The sequence below is a fragment of the Hipposideros armiger genome, unplaced genomic scaffold, assembly GCF_001890085.2.
Source record: "Hipposideros armiger isolate ML-2016 unplaced genomic scaffold, ASM189008v1 scaffold_157, whole genome shotgun sequence".
Lineage (NCBI taxonomy): Eukaryota > Metazoa > Chordata > Mammalia > Chiroptera > Hipposideridae > Hipposideros > Hipposideros armiger.
Genome location: NW_017731507.1, coordinates 1926389 through 1952348, shown reverse-complemented (window position 1 = coordinate 1952348; position 25960 = coordinate 1926389).

Here is a 25960-nt window from a genome sequence, read left to right as displayed (position 1 = left end):
TTTTATGATCGTATAAATAACCACCATCCAGGCTGGCCTTGCTGGCCGTTCCCTCCAAATATTAAATTAGCTTCTGTGAGAGAAAGTAAATTTAAGAGGCATGGCTTATTGTTTCTATAAAAGCTGCGCGAATCAAGAGCAGCGTCTGCTCAACCTGGGACTGCGAAGGAAGAGAAGGGAGGCAGGTCGGGCGGCAGGAGGGGACCGCTCGTCTGGCCCCCTGCCCAACGCGTCCCCTGCCCAACGCTCTGTCGTACTTCTATGCCAATTCTCAGCTCATGGGCTCTTCGTTATTTTCTTATTGGAAATGAGTAACAATGATTCCTCAATGTTTCTAAAGAGGCTTTGTGAGCTGCAGACTCAACATCTCTCAGCCTTTGCCCCTTATCCTGCCCTGTCCGGGTTTTTTGGAATAAGAGTCTGATTGTTTGCAGGGGCCCACTCTTCTGGAAGCAATGAAAGGCCAGCTTTATCAAGCTCCTGCCTATAAATCAGGAAGATCCAGAAGTAATCCTTGGGACTCCTTGCCTGAAGGTGGAAGCCCTGAGTGCTTTCATTCATGCATCCGTGTATTTGATCAGTACTCGATAAGCTGGGCATGGAGTTACAACCAAGAGCACGGCAGCGCCCCTGCCCTCAGCAACCGCTCACCTGAGTCAAGGAGAAAGACTGGGAAGGCCATTACCATCCAGTCTGGGGGCTGTAGGACAGGAGAGTTAAGGTGCTACTGAAACAGGTAGGGGGCGCCTGACCTAGTCTCCAGGGATCAGGAAAAGCTTCCCAGAGGGAGTGAAACGGAGGCCCAAAGAATGGATGTGAGCTTGCCAGGCAAGAGGGACAGGCAGCCTATCACCGGCACAGACAAGAATGACCGGAAGCTCTGCGTGTTCCCCTGGTTTCATGAGATTGGCTCAGGGAGATGCGAGGGAGAGTGGTGAAAAATGAGAACGGGCAGAGATGGGCCTAAAAGCCTTGCTCCCCGTTACCACATTGTCTTCTCTTGTGATGAGAAGCTTGAAGATCTACTCTCTTGGCAACTTTCAAATATACAGTACAGTACTGTGAACTAATATATACATATATCAAAATCATTATGTAGTATACTTAAAACTATTGCAATACTACATGTGAATTATATCTCCATTTAAATAAGTAAATGAATTAAAATGAAAACCCAGGCCCGGTACTCGGTGGCAGGTCCCTGCATTCTGCTCTAGGGTGACCATGTTAACTGTCCTAGGTCTTTTCCAGGGCATGCCAGGTGCCTTTGGTCCTGGCCCGTCCCCTTGCTTGTCAAATCTTGCTGTTCTGTGCTCAGTCTGGGAATCTGTGTTGTCAGCTACACCTTAGAGGTTACAGGAAAAACAAAACAAGCAAGATAATCACCCTTTTTTTTCTTTAAGGCCGATCTGTGCACTAGTCTCAGGCTATGTAAGAGCACTTGTAACTCAAGTCAGAAAGTTTACTTTCCAAAATGAGGTTCCCTTTATCGCCTGATCACGAGTAAGCTGAAGATGGGTAACCTGCCGAACCAGGTGTTGAAAATTCTTTGTATCAAATGCCAACATCAAGCTTTTGGAGGCCAAACAGAGAAACCACCGCAGCTCAGACAAGGAGGCAGCCAGTATCTGCTGCCAGCACGTGGAAGGTGCGACACCCGACTGAAAGCAAGGCTGACTGTACGTTACATCCAGTAGCAGCCAAGCTGAATGTCCCTGCGCGTTCTGAGGTTCCTAGACCTGGCCATGGGGTTAATCCCATCAGGCGTGTCCACTCAGCAAGCACGCAGTCCTCCTCTGAGGCTCAGCACAAACTGCACTCCCCGGAACCCCCCAGCCCTCCCACTCTCTCAAGCAGAATTAGCTGCTCCCTTAACTTCCCCCCGCCCCCACCTTTGCTGTCACCCCTAATGCAGCCTGTGCAGTCATGCTTCTGTCTGTACCTTCATGGAAGCCCCAGGAACAATCAACTCTGCTCATCTTCCAGTTCTCAGTCCCTACAAGAGTACCCAGCATGTGGTGAGTCCTAAAGCAACACTTGCTGGATGAGAAAAAGAAAAAATGAGGCAAATGAGGAATTCGGCCTGGAGGTGATGAACTCTGGTGACATGATTTTCCGACTAGAATTTACCATGTGCTACATAACCAGGAGTTGTATCCCCATTAACCTATTAACTATTCCACTCAACAACCTATGTGGTAGGGTTAACACTTTCGTTGTCCGAGTGAGAACTAGAGGCCCAGGCGGTACAAACAACTTGTACCAGAGGAAGTATATTCAAATGCAAGTCTATCTGGACCCACACACCTCTGTGTTATTCACTACTCTGATTTGATCCCAGTGACACAGAAACTAAGATTTCCCTCAGGTGAGCACCTGTGTCGTTGGCTGCTGCAAGCATTCTGTCCAGAAAAGTCGTGCAAAAGACCAACTCAGTCAATATTTTGAAAGAGAACAAAAGAGACACCACGCTCGGTTGCTTGCGATCACATACACAAGTACACTGGAGTTTTCTACTTCCCAGGGGAAGTGTAAGCGAAGCACACTCCCTCACTCTAGCCATCCTAAAAGGGTTGCACAGAACCTGCTTGTTCAGGCAAAGAGGCAAAAACTCCAGAGAAAGCTACGGGGGTCACCAGTCTTCTCTGCAGGGAGTTCAGAGAAAGCTACGGGGTCACCAGTCTTCTCTGCAGGGAGTTCTGTTCCCTAAGGGAAGCTTCAGCGTTATCTAGTACGTGGGGAATTTCCTCCAGGGTCCAGCTCAGCAAAGCACCAAGCTGTTCCTTTGGAAATGGACATTCCAGAATCAAGCCTATCAGCTACTCTGACTGCCATATCTTCTATTGTGGGTATATCATGACAAGCTGGTGAAGCACAATTATTGTTTTTATAGTCCAGGCTTTTTGGCCAAGCTGATTTTTGTGGCAGGCTGAATTAAATCTCATTTCTATAGAACAGCTCTTGGAATTAGTTACGCTATAAAGTTTAAAATACTTACAAGTATGTTATTTAAAGATAAGATGCATAAAAATACTTATATACAAGCACATACACACACACACACACACAATCTGGGTCACAACTCCCTTCTTTGTCCTGCTCTTTAAGAACTTGCTACGTTAACTAAGTTAAATACCTTTAATATTTTTTCCTCCCCCTACATAATGAGTTCCCATGAAGAATTCCCTCTCCGATCAATACCACCCCTCATTAACCAGATCTTTCATGTCTTTAAAATAAGTGCAAAAATTGATTTTACATAAAAATTCCAAATGTTTCAATGTCAACAGTAAAAATAAATAAACAACAACAAAAAAATAACGAAACACTCTTCAGGCCGAAAAGAGCACGTCTGCATTGATCAGTTGTAGCTTCTTGTAACTATGTATTTCAGTTGCCCATGGTTTCGCTCGCAGGCCACAGAGCTTCAGGCTTCCTTGCCTGTCCACTGACTGTTCCCTGAGTCTAGAATTCCTTCGCTCCCCCATCTCACGGGCTGGCCTCCTCTTAGCACTTCCTTAATGAGGCGCCATCTGTGAAAATAGCCCTGTCCTCCTATTCCATCCATCAGAGTCTGCAATGCCTGCTCCACCATAGTTCTGTCTTGTACTCAGAGCCTCTCCGCTGCACCCTACATACCACAGAGCATCTGGGGGACATTTGGGTCTCTTACCAGGCAGTCCCTTGATGTGAGAACCTTGTCCTATTTAACTCAGCATATCCATATCTCACACCTGGAGATGTGGTACCTCCAGGTACCAAGTGCAGTGCCTGGCACATGGATGGTACCCAATGAACGTTTACTGGATGAAGGATGAGGAGAAAGAATGAATGAATAAAATAATTTCTTAAACATGCTGTGAATTCAAGTTCTTTACAGCAAATGATGTAGAACCTAGTGGGTGAGTCTGAATGTGCCTGTCCTCAAAAGTGTGATGTTAAATTTGGGGAAGAGCAAAACAATATCCATAATACCCGTTGCTTACCCTCTCTCTGCAACGTCCACCTATCTTTATCATCATCTACTCACGAGTCTGCCTCCTCTAGCCTAGCAGTTCTCTGCTGAGCATGTGTTTATAATCCAAGGAACATTTGGCAATGTCTGAAGACATTTTTGGGTGTCACAATTGGGGAATGCTAGTGGCATCTAGTGGATAGAGACCAGGAATGCTGTTAAAACTACTGATACACACAGGACAACCCCCCACCACAAGGAAGTATCCAGTCCAAAATGTCAATCGTGCTGAGGCTGAGTAAACTTGGGCTAAGAGACATTTGCTTTGGTGGTTCCATTAGCAGGCACTCAGAGAATGTGTACTGAATTGAGGTCATTACCAGGTCCAGGCAACTCAGGATGGAGAATGGGGTTTAGAGTCGGCAACCTACAGAAACGGTAGGTTGGGCCAGAGCATTGTCAAGGGGCAGCTGCCAGCGCCGTGACCTGAGCCTGTTCCTTCAAAGCTCACAGACTGCCCCCGACACTTCACAATTATTGCATTCCGTGTGATTGGTGGGTGACCTTTTCAGATGAATTCAGCTTGAATTGTGCAACTGACATAAAAAAGAAAAAAAAAACAAATGAGCTGTGTTTTCCCCCATGATTTTAATATGGGATTATAACTCTTTCCTCTACAAAAGTTGACACTTTCTATCTGCCTCATATGGGAAATACCATCATTATAATGGTAATAGCTACCTTTACTGAGCAGATACCATATGGGTTTAATGGCGACCCCCCCCCAAAAAAAATATATGGTGACATCCTAATCCCTGGTTTCTGTGAATGAGACCGTATTTGGAAATAGGGTCTTTGCAGATGTCATCAAGTTAAGACGAGGTCACAGATTAGGATGGGGTCCTTAGAAGGAAAGGAAGAGAGATTTGGGGACACACAGGGAAGAGGCCATATGATGGCAAAGCAGAGACTGGGGTGATACAGCGATAAGCCTCGGAATGCCAAGGATTTCCAGGAGCCCCGAGAAGCTAGGAAGAGGCCAGGAAGGACACTCCATTTCCTTCGGAGGGACCGTGGCCCCGCCGACACCTTGATCTTGGACTTCCAGCCTCCAGAACTGGGAGACAATAAATGTCTGTTGTTTGAAGCCACCAGCTCGTGGTAACTCATTAAAGCAGGAAACTAATATACTTGCTGTATCCCAGGCACAGTCTACATATTCCTCATTTAATCCTTACAGCTGTCCATACAGCAATGCTGTCCCCATTTTACGGGTGATAAAACGGAGGCTCAAAGAAGTTACATGATTGTCCCACAGTCACATGGCTAATAGTGACAGAGCCAGGATTCAAATTCAAGTCTGTCTGATGCTGAGTACCATACACTCCTCAATAGGTGTTATGTCACCCCATTTCCTGTCTCTTGAAAAATCAGAATTTCAGTTAAAGCCTTGCTATTTCTGGTCAGCCCTCAAAGCATAGAGTGCAATTTTCACAGAACCCCTTGCCATGCTCGGAATTTTTCTGAAAGGAAGCATGATTGGTTTCCCTCGTCAGTGATCACCCTCACGATTCGCCATCCATTTGAGTTCACCACACCTCTGCCTCCTGGGTGGCGCCTTCCGGGGTCTGTGGGGGTCTGAAGAGCAGCTTCGTGTATCCTCATGTTCAGTCCCTGCTTCACCACTGCTGCCTGAGTGGGCTCGAGGGACGACCCCCAGGTGACAGGGACAGTCCCTGGGATTTGAGTCCACAGATCTGGGCTTAGAGCCCCCACTCAACCTCTCCTTGGCTGGACTTCCCTGGTCCCCACGTGTAAGACGTGGTCACACGTGAATAGGGATTCTTGCACCTTCACTGGCCACCTGCGGGCCGAGTCATCACTGATGAGGGTGTTCAGGGCCATGGCCGAGCAGCCCGGGGAAGGTCAAGTAACATACACCCTCTCTGTCTCTGGCCAGGACTTGTACCACGATCCCATCTGCTCACCCACCCTGGGAGCTGGACCACAGAGCATAGAAACCCCAAGAATGTTCCTTATGCCGTGCGCAGCCAGAACCACTGTTGGGTTTAAGCCTCTAGGGCTTGGTTTACATTTTCCTGACCCCACCTGGAACCAGTGAGGACATCTGGAGCCAAGCAGAGGAGCCTGCGGCCCAGGCCTCCACAGGCCAAGGTAGAAGCTCGCCGGGCAGGTAGGGGCTGCTGTGCCCTCTCGGCTGCCCTTTGCTGCTCTCCTAGTCCCGGGGAAACTTATGCAGTGCTGGCCAGGGGAGACTCTAGCCTGCTCTGCGAAGTTACAATTTCTTACAAAAAGATGTGCTTGTACGTAACCAGTTTACTGTGCAGGTTGGGATGACAGTTGCAAGCAAAGGGTGGCTTGATTCATCTCTACTTCCTGTCAAACTCACTCTCTCAGGTCCTCTTTTCCCCACTCTGGGTGGACCTGGGGCCAGTTCCAGAGCATCACCCATCACTGTGGTTGCTGCCAGACAATAAGACGTCCTTTATTCGCTGTGTCGGAACAACAGTCCTGTTTTTAACCAGGTAAATCCACCCGGCGTCACACTCAAAACCCCAGTGCAGTCCTGTGTCACTCTCCCTGCACCACACACCCAGGCCTGTGGCAGGAGAAGACAGTCTGAGGGGAACGTTTTCCTGTCACATGCTCACCACACCCCAATCTTTCTGGCTCAGAAGCAAACGCCCAGGCAGAGGCGATAGGGGGCAAAGGGCAGAGTGCAGCGTGCAGGATACAGATAGAATCTGTTCTTCCAGGAATGGGGAACACGGGAGGCCATTTCTCTCATGGGCACTTCTGTGGGGGCTGTGGAGACCCCTCCGCAGTGACGACCTCAGACTGTAGCTCCTTTGATGAAGACGACACCTCTCCTCTCTCGGCTGCCTCCAACCTGGGCTCTGGGCTCCAGTCCATCCACGCTCCCTGCCGAGCTCCTCCCGGCCGCCCTCTGGGGAGGGCCCCATGGAACCCACAGACCCACAGGAACACTCACGCATCCATGCCCCATTTTGGGGCAAAGGGCAGCTGCCAACCATTGCAGCCACCTTTCTTTTTCCCTGCTTCCAAGTATGCCACCTGCGGTAGCCTCACTCCTTTGTCTTCCCAGATGGGATTTGCACACCAGGCTTTGTAATTCCTAGACGCATGGTGTCATGGGGAGACTGGCTGTCTGCATTGCCCCTGGGCGGGCCCCTCAGACTCAGCCTGAGGTAAGGAGCAAGGGCAGAGGTAGAAAGGAGCTGGGTGGGGGTGCACAGCACACCAACTCTCCCTCCAGGGAAGTGCTCTCTCAACCTTTCAATGCTCACCTCTGTAGGGCTGGATCTCATGGCTTCCAATGGTGATGGAGCAGATGCCAGCCTCTCAGCGGGCCCTGCATTAGAAACCTGACGCATCACTCCTGGCTGGGGTGTTCTTGGCACCGACTGCATTAGCTTTTGATGTCTCAGTCAAAACTGAGACAAAGGGCCCCTTTGTAATGCTCTGTTATGCTCATATAATTAAATAATTAGGGATTAAATAATTTAGGAGAAAGGCTTTGGTTTCCCAGGCAAAACTGAGACAAAAAGAGTCCCTTTTAATCTCCTGTTATACCTGTATAATTAAATAATCAAAGACTAAATCATTTAGGAGAGAAAGAGTCCACAGAAGACCAAAAGTATAAACACACCCCATCCCTATGCCCTGCACTCCCCACACGCATACACATGCACAGACAGACATGTACACATGCACACAGAGACATGCACACACAGACAACACACACATGCAAAAACACAAATGGTCAGGAGATGTAAAACTTCTTGGCAAGTTCTGGGAACTAGGAGATTTTCAAATTTGTGAAAAATGAGGTAAGAATCAGTAAGAGTGCAGACAAGACAGATGCATAAGATGTATTCCAAGTCCAAACATAGCTTTCAAATGTCGTCAATTTTTCAGTAATATCTATAAGAAATTATGATTTGGCCTTTTGACAGGAAGAAAAGCCTGATGAGCTGGGGTTAGGGTTTGGTCAGAGTTTTGCTCTGCATACAGAATGCATTTCTGCGTTACCCTGGTAAGACATGCAGCCATAGCCATGGCTGCTGCCACGGTTGTACTGGGCTAACTCAAATGTAAATCAGTGCAGCAGGCCTCTCACTATGAAGCTGAAAGAGAACTGAAATGCTAACAGGCATTCAGACCATCTGGGGGCCATGCAGAAAGCACAGCTCCCTTAACTCTGAGTTTTAGTTCCATCACTTGCCTCACTGGTAGGGCTGGGAGCCTTGTTTCCAAGGAGCTGTTCTTCATTTATTCAGCACTGTGTCCCTCCGCTACTCCCCGCCCCTCCACCCCCTCCACCCCAGGGCCGTCGCTTTGCCCTGGCTCTGCACCTGGGCTTCCATTCATTCATCCTGAAAACTCAGGTCCGCAGCTGAGACTAGAACGCCATCCGCTAGGGGCGGGCTATGGGATTTTTCTCCTGACACCAAAAACCTGCTGTTTTTCCACACCAGCAACCAATTCTCCAATTCTCCGACATCCACTGGGTGTTCAACAAGTCAGTTCAGTTCTGACACCCACTACTCAGAGGTAGCACAGACCCGCCCAGGTCTACTGCTCAGTACTGTAGGGCCGCCCCCACTTCAGACGCTCCTCCCGAATGGGGCCCCCAGGCTACCCACACGTCTACCTGGCCGACCACAAGCTCAGGGTTCCCACAATCCTCTGCTCAGGTCTGATAATTCTCTAGGACTTACAGGACTCAGGAAAGGGCTTCACTTGCGTTTACCTGTTTACTATAAAGGATACAACTCAGCAGCAGCCAAATGGAAGAGATGCAGAGAACAAGACACAGAGGACGGAGACGGGAGCATTGAGCTTCTGTGCCCTCTCCAGGCACACTGTCCTTCCTCATATCGATGTGTTCACCAGCCCAGAAGCTCCCTAAACCCCGCCATTTAGGGTTTTATCTATTATAGGTTCCGTCATGTAGGCATGATGGATTAAATCGTTGGCTGTTGGTGGCTGAACTCAATTCCCAGCCTCTCTCTTCTTCCAGAGGTCAAGAGTAGAGCTGCAAGCCCTCACCATCTGTGTCATCAAGGTTTGTCCAGGAAGATCAATTAGGCCAAACCAGGACCCCATCAGAGTGTGGTGTCTGCATCTCCAAAAAACAGTATTCCCAGGCTCACCTTGGTCTTTGTTTTTCTCATTTTTAAAGAGTTTCTTCCTGTGATAACAGTAATGCGTTCATGATACTTTCAAAGTGATAATTGAAATAAGCATCACCTGCTCTTATTCTCCCCAGGGAGGTAGTGGCTGTCACTGCTTACCTCTGAGCGCATTTGTCTCCCTTGCATGGATGCACCCTGCATACATGGATGGCACTGCTCCGTTAACATAGCCCTCGATAATTAGGGTCCTTCCTATAATCACCCAAGAAGCTTCCACTTAATGCCACTTATATGTGGTAGTCGCCATAAGAAAATATCATTTCATGGGCCATTAATGGGCTTAACACTCTTATTTTAAAATTTCTACAGTCTCACAGTTCATACTTTTTAAGTGAAGTTGAAGGTAAAGCAATATGCTATGACCCCTCGTTTCACTTCAGCTAATGAGTACTTAACACCTTCCTGGGCTTGATGCTGTGTGCAGCTTCTCCGTTGAACTCCCCCAGGTACATTAATTAGAAGTGGGGAAATGAGTTCACCAAGGTCAAGTTCCACGGCAAGTTTCATCGTGTTAGCACTTGGCAGTCATGATTCCAGCCAGGTGGGTCCGACCCTGAGGTCTGCGCTCCTTCCACTGTAACAGGCAGCCTCAGAAACCAACAGATCAACTCAGCAACTGTGGTTAAGAACCCAGCATCTGCGGCCAAGCACCACGAGCAAGCTGTGTGCCCTGGGTCTGCGTCTGCTTCCTCAGCCGTAAAATGGGAATAAAACACTAGTGACGCCTTCAGACTGTGAGGACAACAGGCCATAACGCTCCTGGAAGGGAGCCTGGCACTTGGCACATGTGCCCGCGTTGCTGTCTCCAGCCTCCTTGCACTGCACCTTCCACAGCAGAGCCACCCAGCTGTGTCTGTTTCCAGGAGCTGCACGGGTCCCACCTCAAAGCTGCCCGGACATCAGCATGCCCACCAGGACTCTCTTGTGGGGACTTCGACTATGGATGTGATTATCTGGTCTTCCTGTCTGAAAACTTAATCTGATAGGCTGACACCTTACGTATTTCTCTAGCTCCTTTATGATCTTTTACCGATGAAAATGTTCACTTCTTTCTCTTCATAAACTGTCCACCACTGTTTCTCTCCTTCCATTTGACAATGAGCTCACTGCATTCTAAATGCCAGTGGGTCCCCTAATCCTGTCTCCAATGGACACACCTCCTCTTCACTCCAGATGTGGGCTTATGTCATCCGACTTGATATCACCACAAGGATACTGCAGAGCTACTTAAAACTCTCTCAACACTTACAGCAGAACTCAGGACCTTCCCCCTAAGCCTGGTTTTTCCTGGTGTTTTCTGGCTCAGTAAATGATGTCTTTGTCTGAGCGTCCCCAGAGGCAGGCTGCAGTAATAAGCAGGTGAGAGAGCGGTGGTAACGGCTTGGACAAGCTGGTAGTTGTGGGAGTGGTAAGAAGTGGTCAGATTCTGGGTGTGTTTTGAGAGTAGAGCCAACAGGATTGATCATGTGCCATTAGATAAAAAGGGGAGTCAGGATGACTTCAAGGACTGACCTAGCTCATCGGGATGTCGTGAGGAAAAGAAACCTGGCACATGGTGAGAAACCCAACAATTTCAAGACTGGTAATATGACCATGATTTTATTTGTCACAAAAACGTGATGATCTCTTTAATTGATGCACAGCAAGGCAGGAAAAGCAATTAAGAAGAGAGAGACCCTCCTAGGCGATGTCTGATTGGGAGGAAAAGACATGCCAGTTAGGAAGAGAAGGCTTAACAATCAATAAAAGGGGACATGAGCAGTCACAAAAGCCACAGGCACTCAGAGCCAGTCAGTGGGGAGACCAGTGTTCCAGCATGCCTCGGTAAGTCCCTGAGGAACTGTCTCATAAAAGTTAATTTTCTTAATGCCGGTGAGCCATCCAGTTGATTAAATTATGTTTATTGTATTCTGTTTAAGAGATCAAGAAAGTATGTAACCCAATTATAAGAAAACTTCCATCTAAAATGCTTAAAATAAAAATACTTGGCATTTAAAAGGGTAATTCCTCAGCTACCTGGGGAAAAAAATGGCTGCCTTAAGAATCTAGGAAGCTGTATTTTACTGTACAGCAGAAATTCACCTGCATTCAAATGGGAAAGACACATCCATGACCTCCTTTGATGTTCATAAAAGCCATAGGAGCTAGATAATTACCCCTCACTTCATAGACCCAGAAATACTATGTGACTTGTTTGAAGTCACACGGCAGAATGGATCAAGAGACAGTGCTGGAAATGCAGGACTCTGCGCCCCCTCAGGCTCTCTTCACTGGCCATGCCCTCCCAACAGCCATGTGCTTGGAAAGTTGCCCACAGTGGGACAATCAAGACCTAGAACTGAATTCCAGCTTTGCCATGAATACCTGGGTGACCTATTATAATCTAGGGACGGCCACGAATTTTCATTTACATGCCGATTTTAGTCCCTCCATAATGGCTTCCAGAAGTCCTGTGTTGAAGGACTTCGTAATCACACAGTCTCAACTGGAAAGAGAATGAGTTTGATTAGAATTCTCGGCCAGGAGCTGAGACTGGGAGGAGGTCTAAGATGGCAGCACAGGAAGGCTCTGAGCTCGAAGCTCCCAAGAGCAAACAGAAATAGACATGCATATAGACAACAATTACTCCTGAGAGACACCTGGGGGCTGAATGAACAGCTTCTGAGCAAGAAGGAAGAGAAAGAGACCCAACAGAGAGACCGGGGAACAGGGGCAGGCATGCCTCATATCTGTTGTCATTGGGTTAGACGACTGTACATTCCAAATCACGTGTCAGATGATAAAGTCTAAACCGAAATGCCGGAATCATGAATAAAGGAAAAACTGAAATTCATGAATGGAGCAATATTTACACATATCAATCTGCTTTCTACAACACCAGAGAGCATCCACCAGGCATTTTTTGTATCATAACAATATTTTCAAATATTTATACTTCACATTTTCAGAATATCCTCACTCTGAAAAGCTCCAGGTAACATACGTTGCTTACACTTTTGTATGTCTTCCAATTGCCATTTGTAAAAATGTAATCTTTATCTTAAACTGTAGCCAACGGTCCCTTTGCTCATATTCCCAGATTGTGTGTTACTGTTCATATTGCAAGTAGTTTGGTTGCCTAATCAGTTACTCTACAAATCTTAATTTGTTGACTATATGCCATTTTAACAGAGAACTAAAACCTTGCCCTAAAAGCAATACACACAACTTATTGGGGGCAATGATGTAATTTCTAAATCTAATTCTACCACAAACAATCTCCATACTGAACAACTTATGCTATTGTTGGGAGGGTGGTTTCTATGGGCTGTGATGTCTCACTTTGGATCAAGGCTACAATCAAATTGCAGATGTGTCTTTGTAACAAAGGTCATCTTTGGTCATCTCAAAACGAAGAGGTCTAAACTCAGCTTCTTTGGCTCCAATGAAAGCCAGAAACCCTCTCTTATTTATTGCCTCACATGACAACAGTCCTGTGACATCAACTGGTGGCAAATAGGAGTTGCCTTTTTTGAGCCACAACAGTATGTCAAGGTGCGTCTTACCCCTACTTTAACACTCACCACATTCATGGCAGGTCAGGTTTTCAAATCTTGACATTAAAGATTAGGAAACAGAAGTGAGCTCATTGAGTCAACAAACATTTCTTGAGCACATATGAGATGTCAGAGGAGGGTTACACAACAGGTTATGTAACTGGTAAGAGGCAGAGCCCAGATTCAAACGCAGCCATGTGGTTCCAGTTAGCCTGTCTTCCCTCTGCTCCAGCACCACCCACTCTGTAGTCTGATGTGACCCCCCTATATCAGGGTCCCCCAGGGGAGCTGGAATGACATATCCTCAGTCCCTCTCATACTTACTGAACCAGAATCTGGTCCAAAGCTTGAAAATCTGCCCTTTAACCAAGATACTCTGCTGATTCTACACACAATAACATTAATAACAACTGCTTTTAGTTACATCATGTCCCCAAAATACTTTAAGATGGCTGGTTGGTAGCAGACATTCAATAAATATTTTTTGGATGACTACATAAATATTGCTTCATTTAATACATTGTTTGATTATATTATAAAACTAGCAAAACTTCTTCATTAAATAAGGAACAAAATTTTTAAAATTGAAAAAAAAAAAAAAAGCAAAATTTCTTGTGATGCCTCCCAAAGAAGGATCATGTTCACACAGGGATCTGATTCAGTCTTCACAAACTGTCTTAGCGAAAAAAGTTAATAAGAATGGTTTCTATGTATGAAATGACTATAATACTGGATCATTTACCAAATGTTTTCCTTTAAGATCAGGAAGTCACAAGTTGGGCAGTGACCTGAAAAGTCATCTCTCCAGCTCCTTACATGGTATTTGAATCTTCTCTATACCTTCTTCGATGACACTTCCAGAGTTGGGGAGCTTACCACCAGCAAGCGGTTCCCACTTAACCTCTTTTCTCTCACAGCATCTCTGTGAAACATGTACTCTACAGTCCGATGTCTGCACTTCAACATGGCAATCCATTGCCCATGCATATCTTTCACTTAGATATTTGGTGAGAATCAACACGTGTGACATGAGATGACTCAATTCTGTACATCCTGCTTTATGCACACCAACTTTATTCCTCACAAAACCCACAAGAAATGCAGGTTACATGCATTAATTTAAGGTAAAGTTTGTAATTGACATGCTTTTCTAGATTCTCCATTCAACAAAGCATCAAGCTAGCATGTAATACTCTATTGAAACACCCAGGAAGACACAGAAAAAGGCACAATTCCAAAACATCTCTGAAAATCAAAGATAGCAGTCAACTATTTAAAGAGGACTTGGGAAGTTTTATTAACATGAAGTGACACAGGATTGATTTGGTATCAAAAGTGGCCCCTCGGCATGTATCTCCATATGAGGCAGAGCAGTGCAGCCACTGGAAGGCAGTTAGGGAACGAGGATAGGAGGAGAGAGGACAGTGCCTCGTGTCCATTATGTCTCAACCCCTGGTGAGAAAGCAAACAGCAGGGAGCTTATAACTGCAGATGCCAACTGTATTCAAAAAGACCTTCTTCATTTAAAAAATTACCAAACATTCAAAAACCAGTGTGTAAAGAATACTCAAGAAGATGAACATGGAAACATTCACCCAATAAGTTGGAGGAGAAGCTTGTCTCTAAAAGTGATTTATTGTAAGAAATAAGAGAAAATGTTGAACACATGGAGGTGGTAAGCATGACCACATATGATTCTGCACCCTCCCTGCCCTTTTCCTTACTAGACTTTGGACTAGCCTTGGACTAAACTTCGACCCAACAGGATACAAATCAAGGCTTGACAAGTCCTGGTGTATTTCTGCTTGTCCTCTCTTGCTGCCCCATGGAACCTTGGGATCACCATATGAAGAAGCCTGGCCTAGCCTAACTGGAGGATGGTCGCTCACATGTCTCCACTGAGGCCCACCAGAATGGCTGCCAACTTCCACACAAATGTGTGAGGCAGTCCTAGACCATCCACACCCAGCCAAGGCTGCCCAGAGCAGATGAACTGCCACCGACCTACCGTAGAGTGAGAAATGATAAGTGTGTTGTTTAAGTCACTAAGTTTTGTGGTGTTGATTTTTTAATGCAGCAAAAACTAACTGCAAAAAAAACCCAAAAACATTTGTTTGGTTCCATCAATAATATTCAAAAGACAACACTTTTTAAAAAGAAATTCAAGGAGATATAAAAAAGAACACTTGAAAAGATGAAACGACAGTTGACTCCAGTCAAGAAAAGCTGCCATGAGACTAAAAGCACAGTAACAATTAAAATTAGTATTGCAAGATAATAAAACAGAAATAACACTGCCATAAATTAAACAATGTAGAAAACAAGCTATAGATTTCATCTCAGAATAGACAGGAAAATGAATAAGAAATTAAAACAATGATATGTAAGACAAAGTTGTAAATCATGAGTAGTACTAATGCCAGAAGAAATAAACAAACGACCACAGAATTTAAATGAAGGATGAGGAGAAAAAAAATAAAATAAAAGCTCATGAGTATTCTGATCAATAAGACTCACTGCGTTCCAGGGAACATGAATGCAAGAGAACACACAGAAATATATCTTTGCAAGATTAATAAAAACCACAAATTTCAGGATGGCCCAAATCATTTATTCAGAAAGAATCTAGCAGTGGAGACATAAGAGAAAGAATGCCGAGGATGGAAATACAGAGGGAAAAGAAAATAAGAGTCTGCTGTTGTGCCCCTACTGTGTGCCTGACACTGTGCTTTATAAACTTTTTTTCCACTTCACCGTTTTTTTTTAAATTCTTAACCACATATACCACCACTGCCACCACTTGAAAATAAGAACATACCTCTAAACTATTTGAGTCAAAGAGAAAATGCAAGATAATGATAAATGTTTAAAATATTAAAAATGAGAAAAAATATAATGTGTCCAAAGTTACAGGTAAAATCATAGTTTTGAATACTTTACTTTCAATCATAAGCTAAGAAAACACACTTAAAAAAAAGCGAGAACACAAAATGTATTAAAATAGAAGTTAATGAATTACACAATGAGAACAAAGTTCATAAATTAATTTTAGAAAAAATTAAAATTTAATTTTAATTTTTTAAACTAGATGGACAGAAGATTTTTAAATAGGGTAAGCCCTCATAGCTCATGGTGAGAATGTAAATGGGACAGTCACTTGGAAAAGGCAGTTTCTCAAAAAGCTTTTTTTTTTTTTTTTTTGGTTATCCAGCAATTCCACATCTAGGTATATACTGAGGAAAAATGAAAACATGCCATACAACAACTTGTACACTAATGTCAGTGCAGCATCACTCATAATAGGCGAAAAATAGAAACAACCCAAATTCCCCTTAACTGGTGAATGGATAAACAAAATGGGTCCTGCTCATATAGTAGGGTATAATTTGACTATAAAAAAAATTGAGGTATTGATGCATGCTATGATACAGATAAATCTTGAAATATTGTATTAAACGAAGGAAGCCAGGCACAAAAAGCCACATATTATATGACTTAGAAAATGTCCAGAATAGGCAAATCCATAGAGATAGAAAAGTAATTAGTGGTTCCAGGGGCTGGTGGGAGGGGAAATGAGCAGTAACTGCTAATGAGTACAGGGTTTCTTTGGGGGACAATGAAAATGCTCTAAAATTAGATAGCGGCGATGGTTGCACAACAAAAACCAGTATATTTGTAAAGGATGAATTTTATGACATGTGAATTATATCTCAAGAAAGTCATTAGTTTTTAAAGTCAATTAGCATCTAACTGACTGGGCTAGATAACAATATCAATGAAACAGGGCCCATGAATCAGAAACAGAGCCTCATTTATATAAGGATTACTGTACGATAAAGGAAGAACAGCGAATAAATAGAGAGGGGTAGATTACGCAGGACACTGTGTAAAAAAAATGACTTTTGCTTAGAAAAATACATCAAATTCAGATACTCACCACCACACAGCAAAATAAATCCTGTTTAGATTAATGATCTGTATGCATAAAGAAACTAGATGCAAACGTAAGAGTATTTATTGCTGTACAGAAGCAGACAGACTTTCTCAGCATAAAAGCAACAGAGGAAACCACACACTAGAACACTGAAAGATGTGCAATCTTGCAATATAAATAAACCTCCATGGAACAGAAATGCCTACAAAATTGAAAGGGCAGCAATAAAACCCAGCAAAATGTACCTGATAAATACTTCACACTCGTGTTTAATATTTTTATTTAAAGACTTCGTTCAAATTAGGTGAATCCTCAATTGGAAATGAATAAATAACACTAACAGGAGAAAATCAAATAGCTAATGAATGTTCAATTTTATAAATAATAACACAAATGGAGGCGTTTTTTCCACCTATCCAACTGGAGGATATTTACAAATGAGTGCTGCTGAGGAAAGAAGTGATGCGTTAGAAACCCTGGTGGAAGTACACATCGGTGCAGAGGCAATATGTGAGTGCTTATAACTTTTAATGGCCAGGTAAACATGTATCAATATGTGAAATTGATTAAAATGTAAACATTAAAATAACTCATTTTCTGATACATGTACCTCTAGGAAGCTAGCTATCCTAAGGAAAAAATATTCAGATATGACAAGAGAGTGACACAGGCATATCACATTCACTCCCTGGACAAGTGTTTACGGGACATCTATGTGCCCAGGTCGGTTCCAGGTAATAAAGATTACAGTGGACAACACAACAGACAAAACCTCTGACATGGCACAGCCTGTGTCCTACACACACAATACCTAAAATGTGCCATGTCACATGGTGATACGGGCACTGGAGCGGCTGGTGAGGGATGCTGGCATCCCTGGAAGAGTCTTTCTGTTTGCCTGGATGTGGAGTTCCCTCAGGTGGGCAGTAGAGACACAAAGCTCCTCACATCTTGAACACACTCACAAAAGGCCCCCAAAAGCCTTTTCCCGGGTTCCCCACCCAGCTCATGATGCTGGCCTCGAGTCCAAGTGCCCTTCTGTCCTGAGGCCTTTCTCTTCCTCCACCCAATGCAAATGACGAAGTCGCCGAGCCGCTTTGGCTGCTGGGAGGACTGCCCTTCCACTGCCACTGCGGGGCCCCTGGGCGTGGGGCTGCAGCACAGCAGCTGGCTGGGCATGCGCCCTTCTCCTTCACGCTGACCCGTCTCCTAACCAGCCCAAGCGTTCCTCCTCCTCCTCTGTCCGCTGACGGTAGGGAATTAAAAACGTCAGGCGGGTCCCTTCTGCAGCATATTGTTCCTCTGCTAAATAGTCATAGGTTCCTTGGGGAGCCATTGGCGGGGATTGTCACATTTGCTTACTGTCGTTGGCAGGCCTCTTCCATGAGGGGACTCAGTCTCCCCTTCAGACACCGGGCTCTGGGTCTGAGAATTGCCTGGATCTAAAAACCGAGTGACAGTATACAAGTTGCCCACTGTGCTGGCTGGCTTCAGCCCTCACTTCGCCAGCTCTCAGCTTTTTCCCACAGGCTACCTTCTCATCCGTAAGGCCCCTCCATCACTGTGGTCTACCAGCCATCAAGATACAGCCCAGAAGTCCAAGGCACCCTGGTGGTCCCTCTGGCCTTGCTGTCTTCTTATAGTAATTATGTCCTCCTGACTCATAGTTAAGTGTTGACACCTGGCTCCTGCTCTAGAATCTATCATGAATCTGTCATGCCCGGTTCCAGGGCGTCATCTGCTACTGTCAACCCTGGCCCATAATCACACCGAGCTTTTCAAAGCTGCCATGCCCTTCTCAGCAGTGTACTCCTGTTTGGCTAAGTGAAGAGCGTGTGTCTCCCAGGGAACATAATCACGCAGTGTGCTCTCTGCTCTCACAATAAATCCTATTATTTCTATTAATTCCATTATTCCCATCGCTCCAAGTCTCCTGAACGCCTCGCTCCTCTGCTAAGGCTGTTCTGGCATCTCCGTCTCACTAAGCCGTCACTGTTTCCAAGTCTCAGGGACTCATCCCAACAGATTAGGGTTGGCTCCAAGGTGTCCTTGCCAGGACATTAAATCTTGTATCACAGGAGAGTGCCGCCCCCACATTAATAAATGTCCTTCTATCCAGCTGTATACTTTACATCCTCTAGCCTGGCACCCTCGAGAGCCACTCCCACTGTGTTGCTCCAATTTTAATATGTGCATCGTATCAGATCCTGGAATAATTTCAGTAAGTATGCTGTTTCTTCCGAGAGTGAAGGAAAAGGAAAAAGGGACAACGAGGTCATTTCTACAAAGGGATCCCAGGAAGACTTTATAGGGAAGACACTTGATCTGAATGTCAACAGCTGAGATTTTTCAGAAGGCAGAGAGAGTTGGCGAGAGAGAACGGGGCATGTCACGTGTGAACAACTGCACTGGGGCACCAAGTGGCCAGGCACACTGAGGAAGCAGCGAGTGGAGGTATGAAAGGAGGGGCAACAGGACGAGGCTCCCGGTGTGGACAGTGGCCATGGAGGGAGAGGCCTGGGTGCCAAATAAGGGTGCTCCCAGGCACACGCATCCATCACTGCTCACCCCACCCCAATCCTGGGAGGATGACTGACAATTTGCGGGGGTGGACTAAAAATATCGTTTAGAAAGCTTGGAAGGACGGATATTTGTTCAGACACCAAACGCGAGATCCTGGCCTGAAGGACAGAGCCTACAGAGTAGACGCCGCGGAGAGGCTGAAATTGCACATGGGTGTCCCAGTCAAGCGGAGCACGAGTGACTGTCTCCCTCACCTGCTGGTGAGGATGGGGAGCCGGCTGGTCGTGCCGGTGCCATGTTTTGTTGCTACTGTGGTCCATACATTCTACACGCATTTCTTGTATCCATTTCATCCAAGCAAAGAATCTTATGAGACGTCCCCATTTTAGAGATTAGGAAGTTGGGCTTCGATGTTGTGCACGAGTTCTCCCAATAGCCAGTGGCTGAGCTGGAATTCGGACCCAGGGGTCTCTGGACGTCTTACTCCTCCAAACACGGTGCCCTGTCAGATCTGACAGGGGACTGAACAGGCTGACACCAAGGTTCAAGTTCTTCAGGACTTGCACTTGTGTGGCTATCTGATTAACATCTGCCCTGGTAACTGCTCTGGGTCATGGTAAGATAATAAAATAAAATAATAAAAATAACAAAAAACCTATGGAAGCATATTGCCAGTGACCATACACAACAAGCTATAAAGGGTTTGCTGATGCTTTTATCAGTAATACATTTTTGTTCTTTTTTCCCTCACTCATATTGTTTTCTTTTTATTGTTGTCATCTTCACCTCATTTAAAATCATAACAGGCTGATGCATAATTAGCAAGACAAGTAATGAAACCCCTCATGGTGCTTTATCCTTTCCTACCAGGGACTCTAAATTAAGTGTGTGAGGAAACTAACCTTTACTCCGAAGGAGAGATGATTTAATGTTGAATGACACCAACCCAGGTAGAAAACATCCCTGATGAACTAGGAACTCCAAGAGGATTTAATGCTCAGGGCTGTTCAAAGAGGAGATCATCGCAGGAGGCAATTGACTCTGGAAAACATGACCAGTGGGCTCCTGACCTATGATGAGTGAAGGTGAGAAAGGTCTGCGGGGAGCCACGCAAGGGAATCACAGGCTGTAATCAAAGTATCCAGAGAGGGAGGGGAGATGCCTGGCATCTGGCAGGAAAGAATTATTTATCCAGATATTTATTCTACCCTGACACCAACCATCTGCAGGGAACACCCAAGCACATCTGTCTGAGGCCGTGTGTGTGTGTGTGTGTGTGTGTGTGTGTGTGAGAGAGAGAGAGAGAGAGAGAGAGAGAGAGAGAGAGAGAGAAAGAGAAGGGAGAGGAAGCATAGGAAATGGAATTAATAAATCAATCACCTGCAGAAGAGGTGGGATGGCCGGGGCAGGAGAGCAGTTGTAAGCACTCAGGTCTTTGGAATCAGACACAGGTGCACTCAAAGCTTCCCCTCTGCCACTGACTGTGTGTTCCTCAGAAATGTTCTTAAGCTTTGGTTTCCTTATGTGGAAAATGGAAAGTAACTTAGTGTGTTGCTGTGAAGACCCTGTGAGTTAATGTATATAGAATATGCCAGCTACAGGGTAATGAATTATTCTCATCCATTATTATAACCATTGTTATTGTTGCCAGTCCATTGTGTGAGCCCTCCAGAAGGGTAGTAAGACAAAAAAAAACAGATGGATTTCCTCTTTTTTAACCCGATGTGTACATCTCTTTGAAAAGCAGCTGGGATTCAAAACCATCAGGAAAGAAAAAGATTGGATCACATTCAAAGAACAACTTTTGAATTATTTCAAAGCAAATTCTTGACAAAAGGTCCATGCACCACCACGTGTGGTCTGCATCATCTGGGTGCTCACAGATCCCACCCTAGGGCCTACTAAACCAGAGTGTGCATTTCAACTATGTCCCTGCGTGATTTGGAAGCGCGATCAAGTTTGCAGAGCACTGAGCTGGGGCAGCCTGCATTTGTCCACAATCGCAGCCAATCCTCTAATGATTGGAAAGGCAGTGCCCGTTCAGCCAAGCAGCTGACCCATTCTGTCACACCTGATCAATTTATGCCCCAACAAAGAGGCCCAGAACTGCCCAGCTCACATGGAGCGATGCCCAATGCAGCCAGCCTAAATGGGAAGCAGATGGCGTGTGTGAAGGGCCGTCTAAAAATATTTTAATAAGAGAGCCCCTTGCCCCCGTGAAGTTTGCCGAGGAGAACACTAGTCAGACTGCTAGATGAGTTGCGAGAAGCGGAGCTGGTTTATTCTGACTTGGAGAATCAGAGTAGCCTTCCTGGGGATGCAGCATTTTCAGCAGACAGTGACGCACAATCAGCATTTCAGTAGGTGGAGGATGGTAGGAAAAGGTGATGTCAGTGGAGAGGATCCAGGAAAGGGAACAGCAGAAACGTGCCCTGTGTGCTCAGAGGCATGAAGGGACATGAGCGGTCAAGCTTGAATTATGTTCAGGGGCTGGATCAGATAGTCATTCAAGCGAATCAGCTCGTCCGGCTTAACCTCAAGGCAAAGAGAATTGAACCTTGAGGAATTTTGCCCTACACAGGAAAATGACTCGAACATGTGTTTTTGGCCCCAGGCGATAACTATTTTCTTTAGCGTTGGCACCTACAATAGGGCACAATCTCCGGGTGATCAGAAACAAGAACAGTTCTATGTCACCTGGCCTTGCTTTGTCATGTTTGCTGTCAGAGCCCTGCTGGTCCTCACTTTGATGGACAGGGGTTCCACCCCTCTTTTTTGGGACTTGCAGCCTGAGTCAGTTGCTTTTCTAATATATATGAAACGGGAACCTCCATCCCTTAAGCCTACGGCAGAGATGGCTAGCTCCGCACCAAAACCTACTCCACTTCTGCTGTACAGAGTTGTCCCTGGAAAGCAGCTGCTCGCTCTGGCCCATCATTGTCCAGCCCTCTGTGCTTACGGGGACCCATTAGACTCACTGTCACCAACAGTGGGGGCAGAAGTCCTGTGCGCATGCTCAGGCCAGAGCTTGGAAGTGGCCATGACTTCCCTCTTTCCCTTCCACAAGTTCGATGCAGACCACAGTGAGGGCCCTGAATCACCACACGACGTGAAGGCAGACATCAACCAGGAACATCCACATGGCTCTGTTACTTACACAAACTAGAACTGAGCTTCTACTGTATCTGAGCGACTAGATGTTTCGGCGTCTATATGTTACAGCAGCTGACATTACCCTAACGCAGACCTCACAGGAGGGACTGTTAGGATCAAAGGGGAGGAGGATAAGAATGTGCTTCATAAATGATAATATCCTGAATGACACTCTTGCTGCGTTAAAATTCAACAAATACCGATGGAGCGGCCGTGACACACCAAGCAGGCACTTGGTTGGTTCCGAGTACTCAGCAATGAACAGGGTAGACATGTCTTCTCCCCGAAATTAGTATTCAGTCACCACCCAGCAGTGCTGGCTCGAGCATCGGAGTCACGCCATCTGTCTTTCGGCAGAGGAAATATTGCATCCTATCCTCATTTATTCATCCAATGGGACAACAGCCAGGCAAAATTAGGGCCTCTCTCATTGAACAGCTTTCACTGAGTTTCTACGTATTTACTTTGAATACTTAGCCTGCTTTGTTCCAGGCAAGATTTAAGACAGCTTACAAAATAGCTTAATTTATAAATGAACATGAAAGAAGAAAGGAAAACAGGGAGGGAATATGCAATAGAGTCACGAGGCGAGTTAAACACGCGGTCGTTAATGACCTACACACTTGCCACAGATTTAGATCTGAGTTTCCTGCAAGCTGAACCAAAACGTGACGTTCTTCAGCTGCTATATCTGTGATTAAGTATGTGGTGTCCGTGTCCACCGTGGACTAGAAGCTCCACAGAGGACAAAGACTGTCTTTAACTTACTGCAGTACCCACAGGGCCTAGCCTAGTTCACGGGCACCAGAAGGCCCCTGACAAGCACATCATAAGGTAAAAGCAGAGGGAGCCTGAGGCCCGGCCACACGTGGCACTGAGACACACAGGCATGTCCCCCCAGATCCTGAAAGATGAGGCCACGTGGTGATCACCAGCGTCCTTGTCATACACGCACAGTGGACCCAACGCGGGACCAGTGGCTGGGCCTCGTTTCCACAGCCCCACGTGTTGACGGCATCAGACCAAAGCCCAGCACAGAGAAGGCAAATCCTGTGGGGAACCCAGTATCCTGTGGTCCTACACACCCATGTCTGCTGCTCTGATGGGATCCGGGGGCTTGCTAACTACCTAGGGGAGACGACGGACACACGCCTTCTTAGCAACCCTTCCCCGCGGTGCTTTAGATCCCACCAGCAAGGTCCCTTCCACTTCATGCCTTTGGTTTGTCTAGGCCATTATAAGAAACCATGTCCCGAGACTAACAGCTGCACTTCCCATGTGGAACATGGAGAGGTACTGCCTGCTCTGTCACTCAGGGGCTGCACTATGAAGACGGAATTGGTTGGATCCGCTTGTCACATAAATGTCCTTTATGCTGCAGAATCAGAGAAGCCTTTCCTTTATGGCCACTGAGTCCTTACGAATGACTTGTTTCCCTTTTTTGTTCTGGCCCCTGATTCCAGAGACAGCATTGGCAAGGCCAGTAGCACAGTTCCCGAGAATGCATCGGGGTGCATAAGCTGGGCCGGTGGTGAGAAGGAAGCAGCGACCTCTCGCCCAACTCCACAGCACTCTTTGCACTGACAGCTTTGAGTTCAACGTGATGCTGCCCTCTGGAGTTGTGCTGAGGACGGAGTGTGGGAGGGCCACCAGCAACGGGACAAGGAGAGCAGACATTTCCTGGGTGCTTTGGGCATACCAAGCACTCTGCTCAGGCCTCTGCAAGAATTAGCTCATCATGTTCTCACCACACATCGTAAGGAGACACTACAGTTATTCCCAATGTACAAAGTGGGGAGTGAGACTTTGATTAATTGACCCACCCCAAATCATTCAGCTAAAGACGGAACCAGAATTTGAGCCCAGACACTCTGACTTCACAGCTCATGCTTTTAACCACTCTAATAAATTGCCTTCCTACAAGTCGAAGGAAATCACCTCACTTTGCAAGATCTTGGGACAACGGGTTTTGAACTCTGCCCTTGCCACTGAGGACCCAGCCCTACACCTCACACTCTGCTTCTGCTATCTCATTGAAGGGAGCAGCCCCATGATGCAGCAGCTAGACAGAAACATTCTGCACACATGACCCTGGGGCACATTTGTGGTTTGGCCCTGCAAATCGCCCCAGCACAGCAGCACGGATGCAGCCTCTAACAGAGAGATGGGTGGCACTAACCCAGACATTTATTAAGTCCCACTGGCTAAATTTTCCCCTGGGAAGTGAACAGAGGGCTCCCATTCTCCATGAGAGCTGGGTGAGCAGGTTCAAGGGCAGAGCATAGCCGGGGCTGCATCCTGCATGTAGGAAGTCAGGAATCAGGGGAAGTGGTGACTTGTGACACTTCATTCAGAGGAGCTGTCCATGTAGAATAGCCTCTGCCACACCTGTCTGCAATACGAAGAGGGGACAGGACCTCCGTGGAAAGGAGATGCACTTGGTGACACGTTTTCAGCACGTTGTCCAGGTGTCCCTTAGCCTCTTTCTACCCTCTCAGACAAATTGGCCTGGAAAGATGCAGCTTAATCCATTTTATCTTTAATCTTTTTTGAGGACTTCCTTCTAAGTCACCTTGTTCTTAAACTGATGTTTCAATCTTCTAAATGTAGATTCAACTTTTCAATTGGTTTGAACCAAACCTGGTTTGGTTTAGTGATGTGTCCTACCTTCCCCTCTCCCTCTCCCTCTCCTCCTCCCCTCCTCCTCTCCCTCCCTGCAGACATCTAGCGCTTGCAGACTGAGCTAGGTTTGAGATGATCAGTAATCTGCTTTCCTTGTCCGGGGGCTCTGCAGGGCAGACACGAGCAGATAGGCAGGTGACTGAACCCAGTCCGAATTGCTGCACCCTTGCCCCTCTCAGCCCCAGCTCCTCCAGCATCTGCCCCCCTGGGCACCACCCACCCCTCCATACTTCCAGACCCTTAAACCTGCTGTCTCACCTCCAGGACCACACTGGGCTTAGCACTGAGACTTCATGGCCACGCTGGAGTTAACTGTGTCTGCGTCCCCCACCTCCCCAAGTCTCTGACTTCATGTCTGTGGCTATTTGCAGAATGAAAACAAGCCTCCCTTCACCTAAGCTGTTGGATCAACCTAGAATATTGTTTTAAAATGTCATCGTCTATTTTTAAAGTTTCCCTTCATTCATTTGTGCTTATAATTTTGGATCTTTGTTTAACCAACTTTGAGGTGATATGAAGAACATTTCCTGTGTTTCATGCCTTCTAAAGGCTTTGGGGGTGGGGGTGGGGAATCAGGCACAGCCAGGGTGTTTAAATTCTCTTTGTCTTTCCCTTCCTGTGACTTTGAAGCATTGTCCCATCCAAGGGGCTAACAAGTAAGTGAAATAAGTGGAACAGGTCTTGAATTCTGGGACAATGAGTACCTAACACAATCTTGTGCTCTGTAGCAGATTGCTGTCCATTTTCCTGAGATTTGAGAAATATCCCTACATATAGGCCTCTACCATCTCTAGACCTTCTAACACAGCAAATTTAAGAGTACATCATACTACGTGCTTTTTCTTCACCTGAGGAAGGGAAACCCTGGAGAGAGGGTAGCATGTTAATGAGGTCAGGGGAAAAAGGCAGAAGGCAAAAAAGGGGTGTAAGTAGTTGG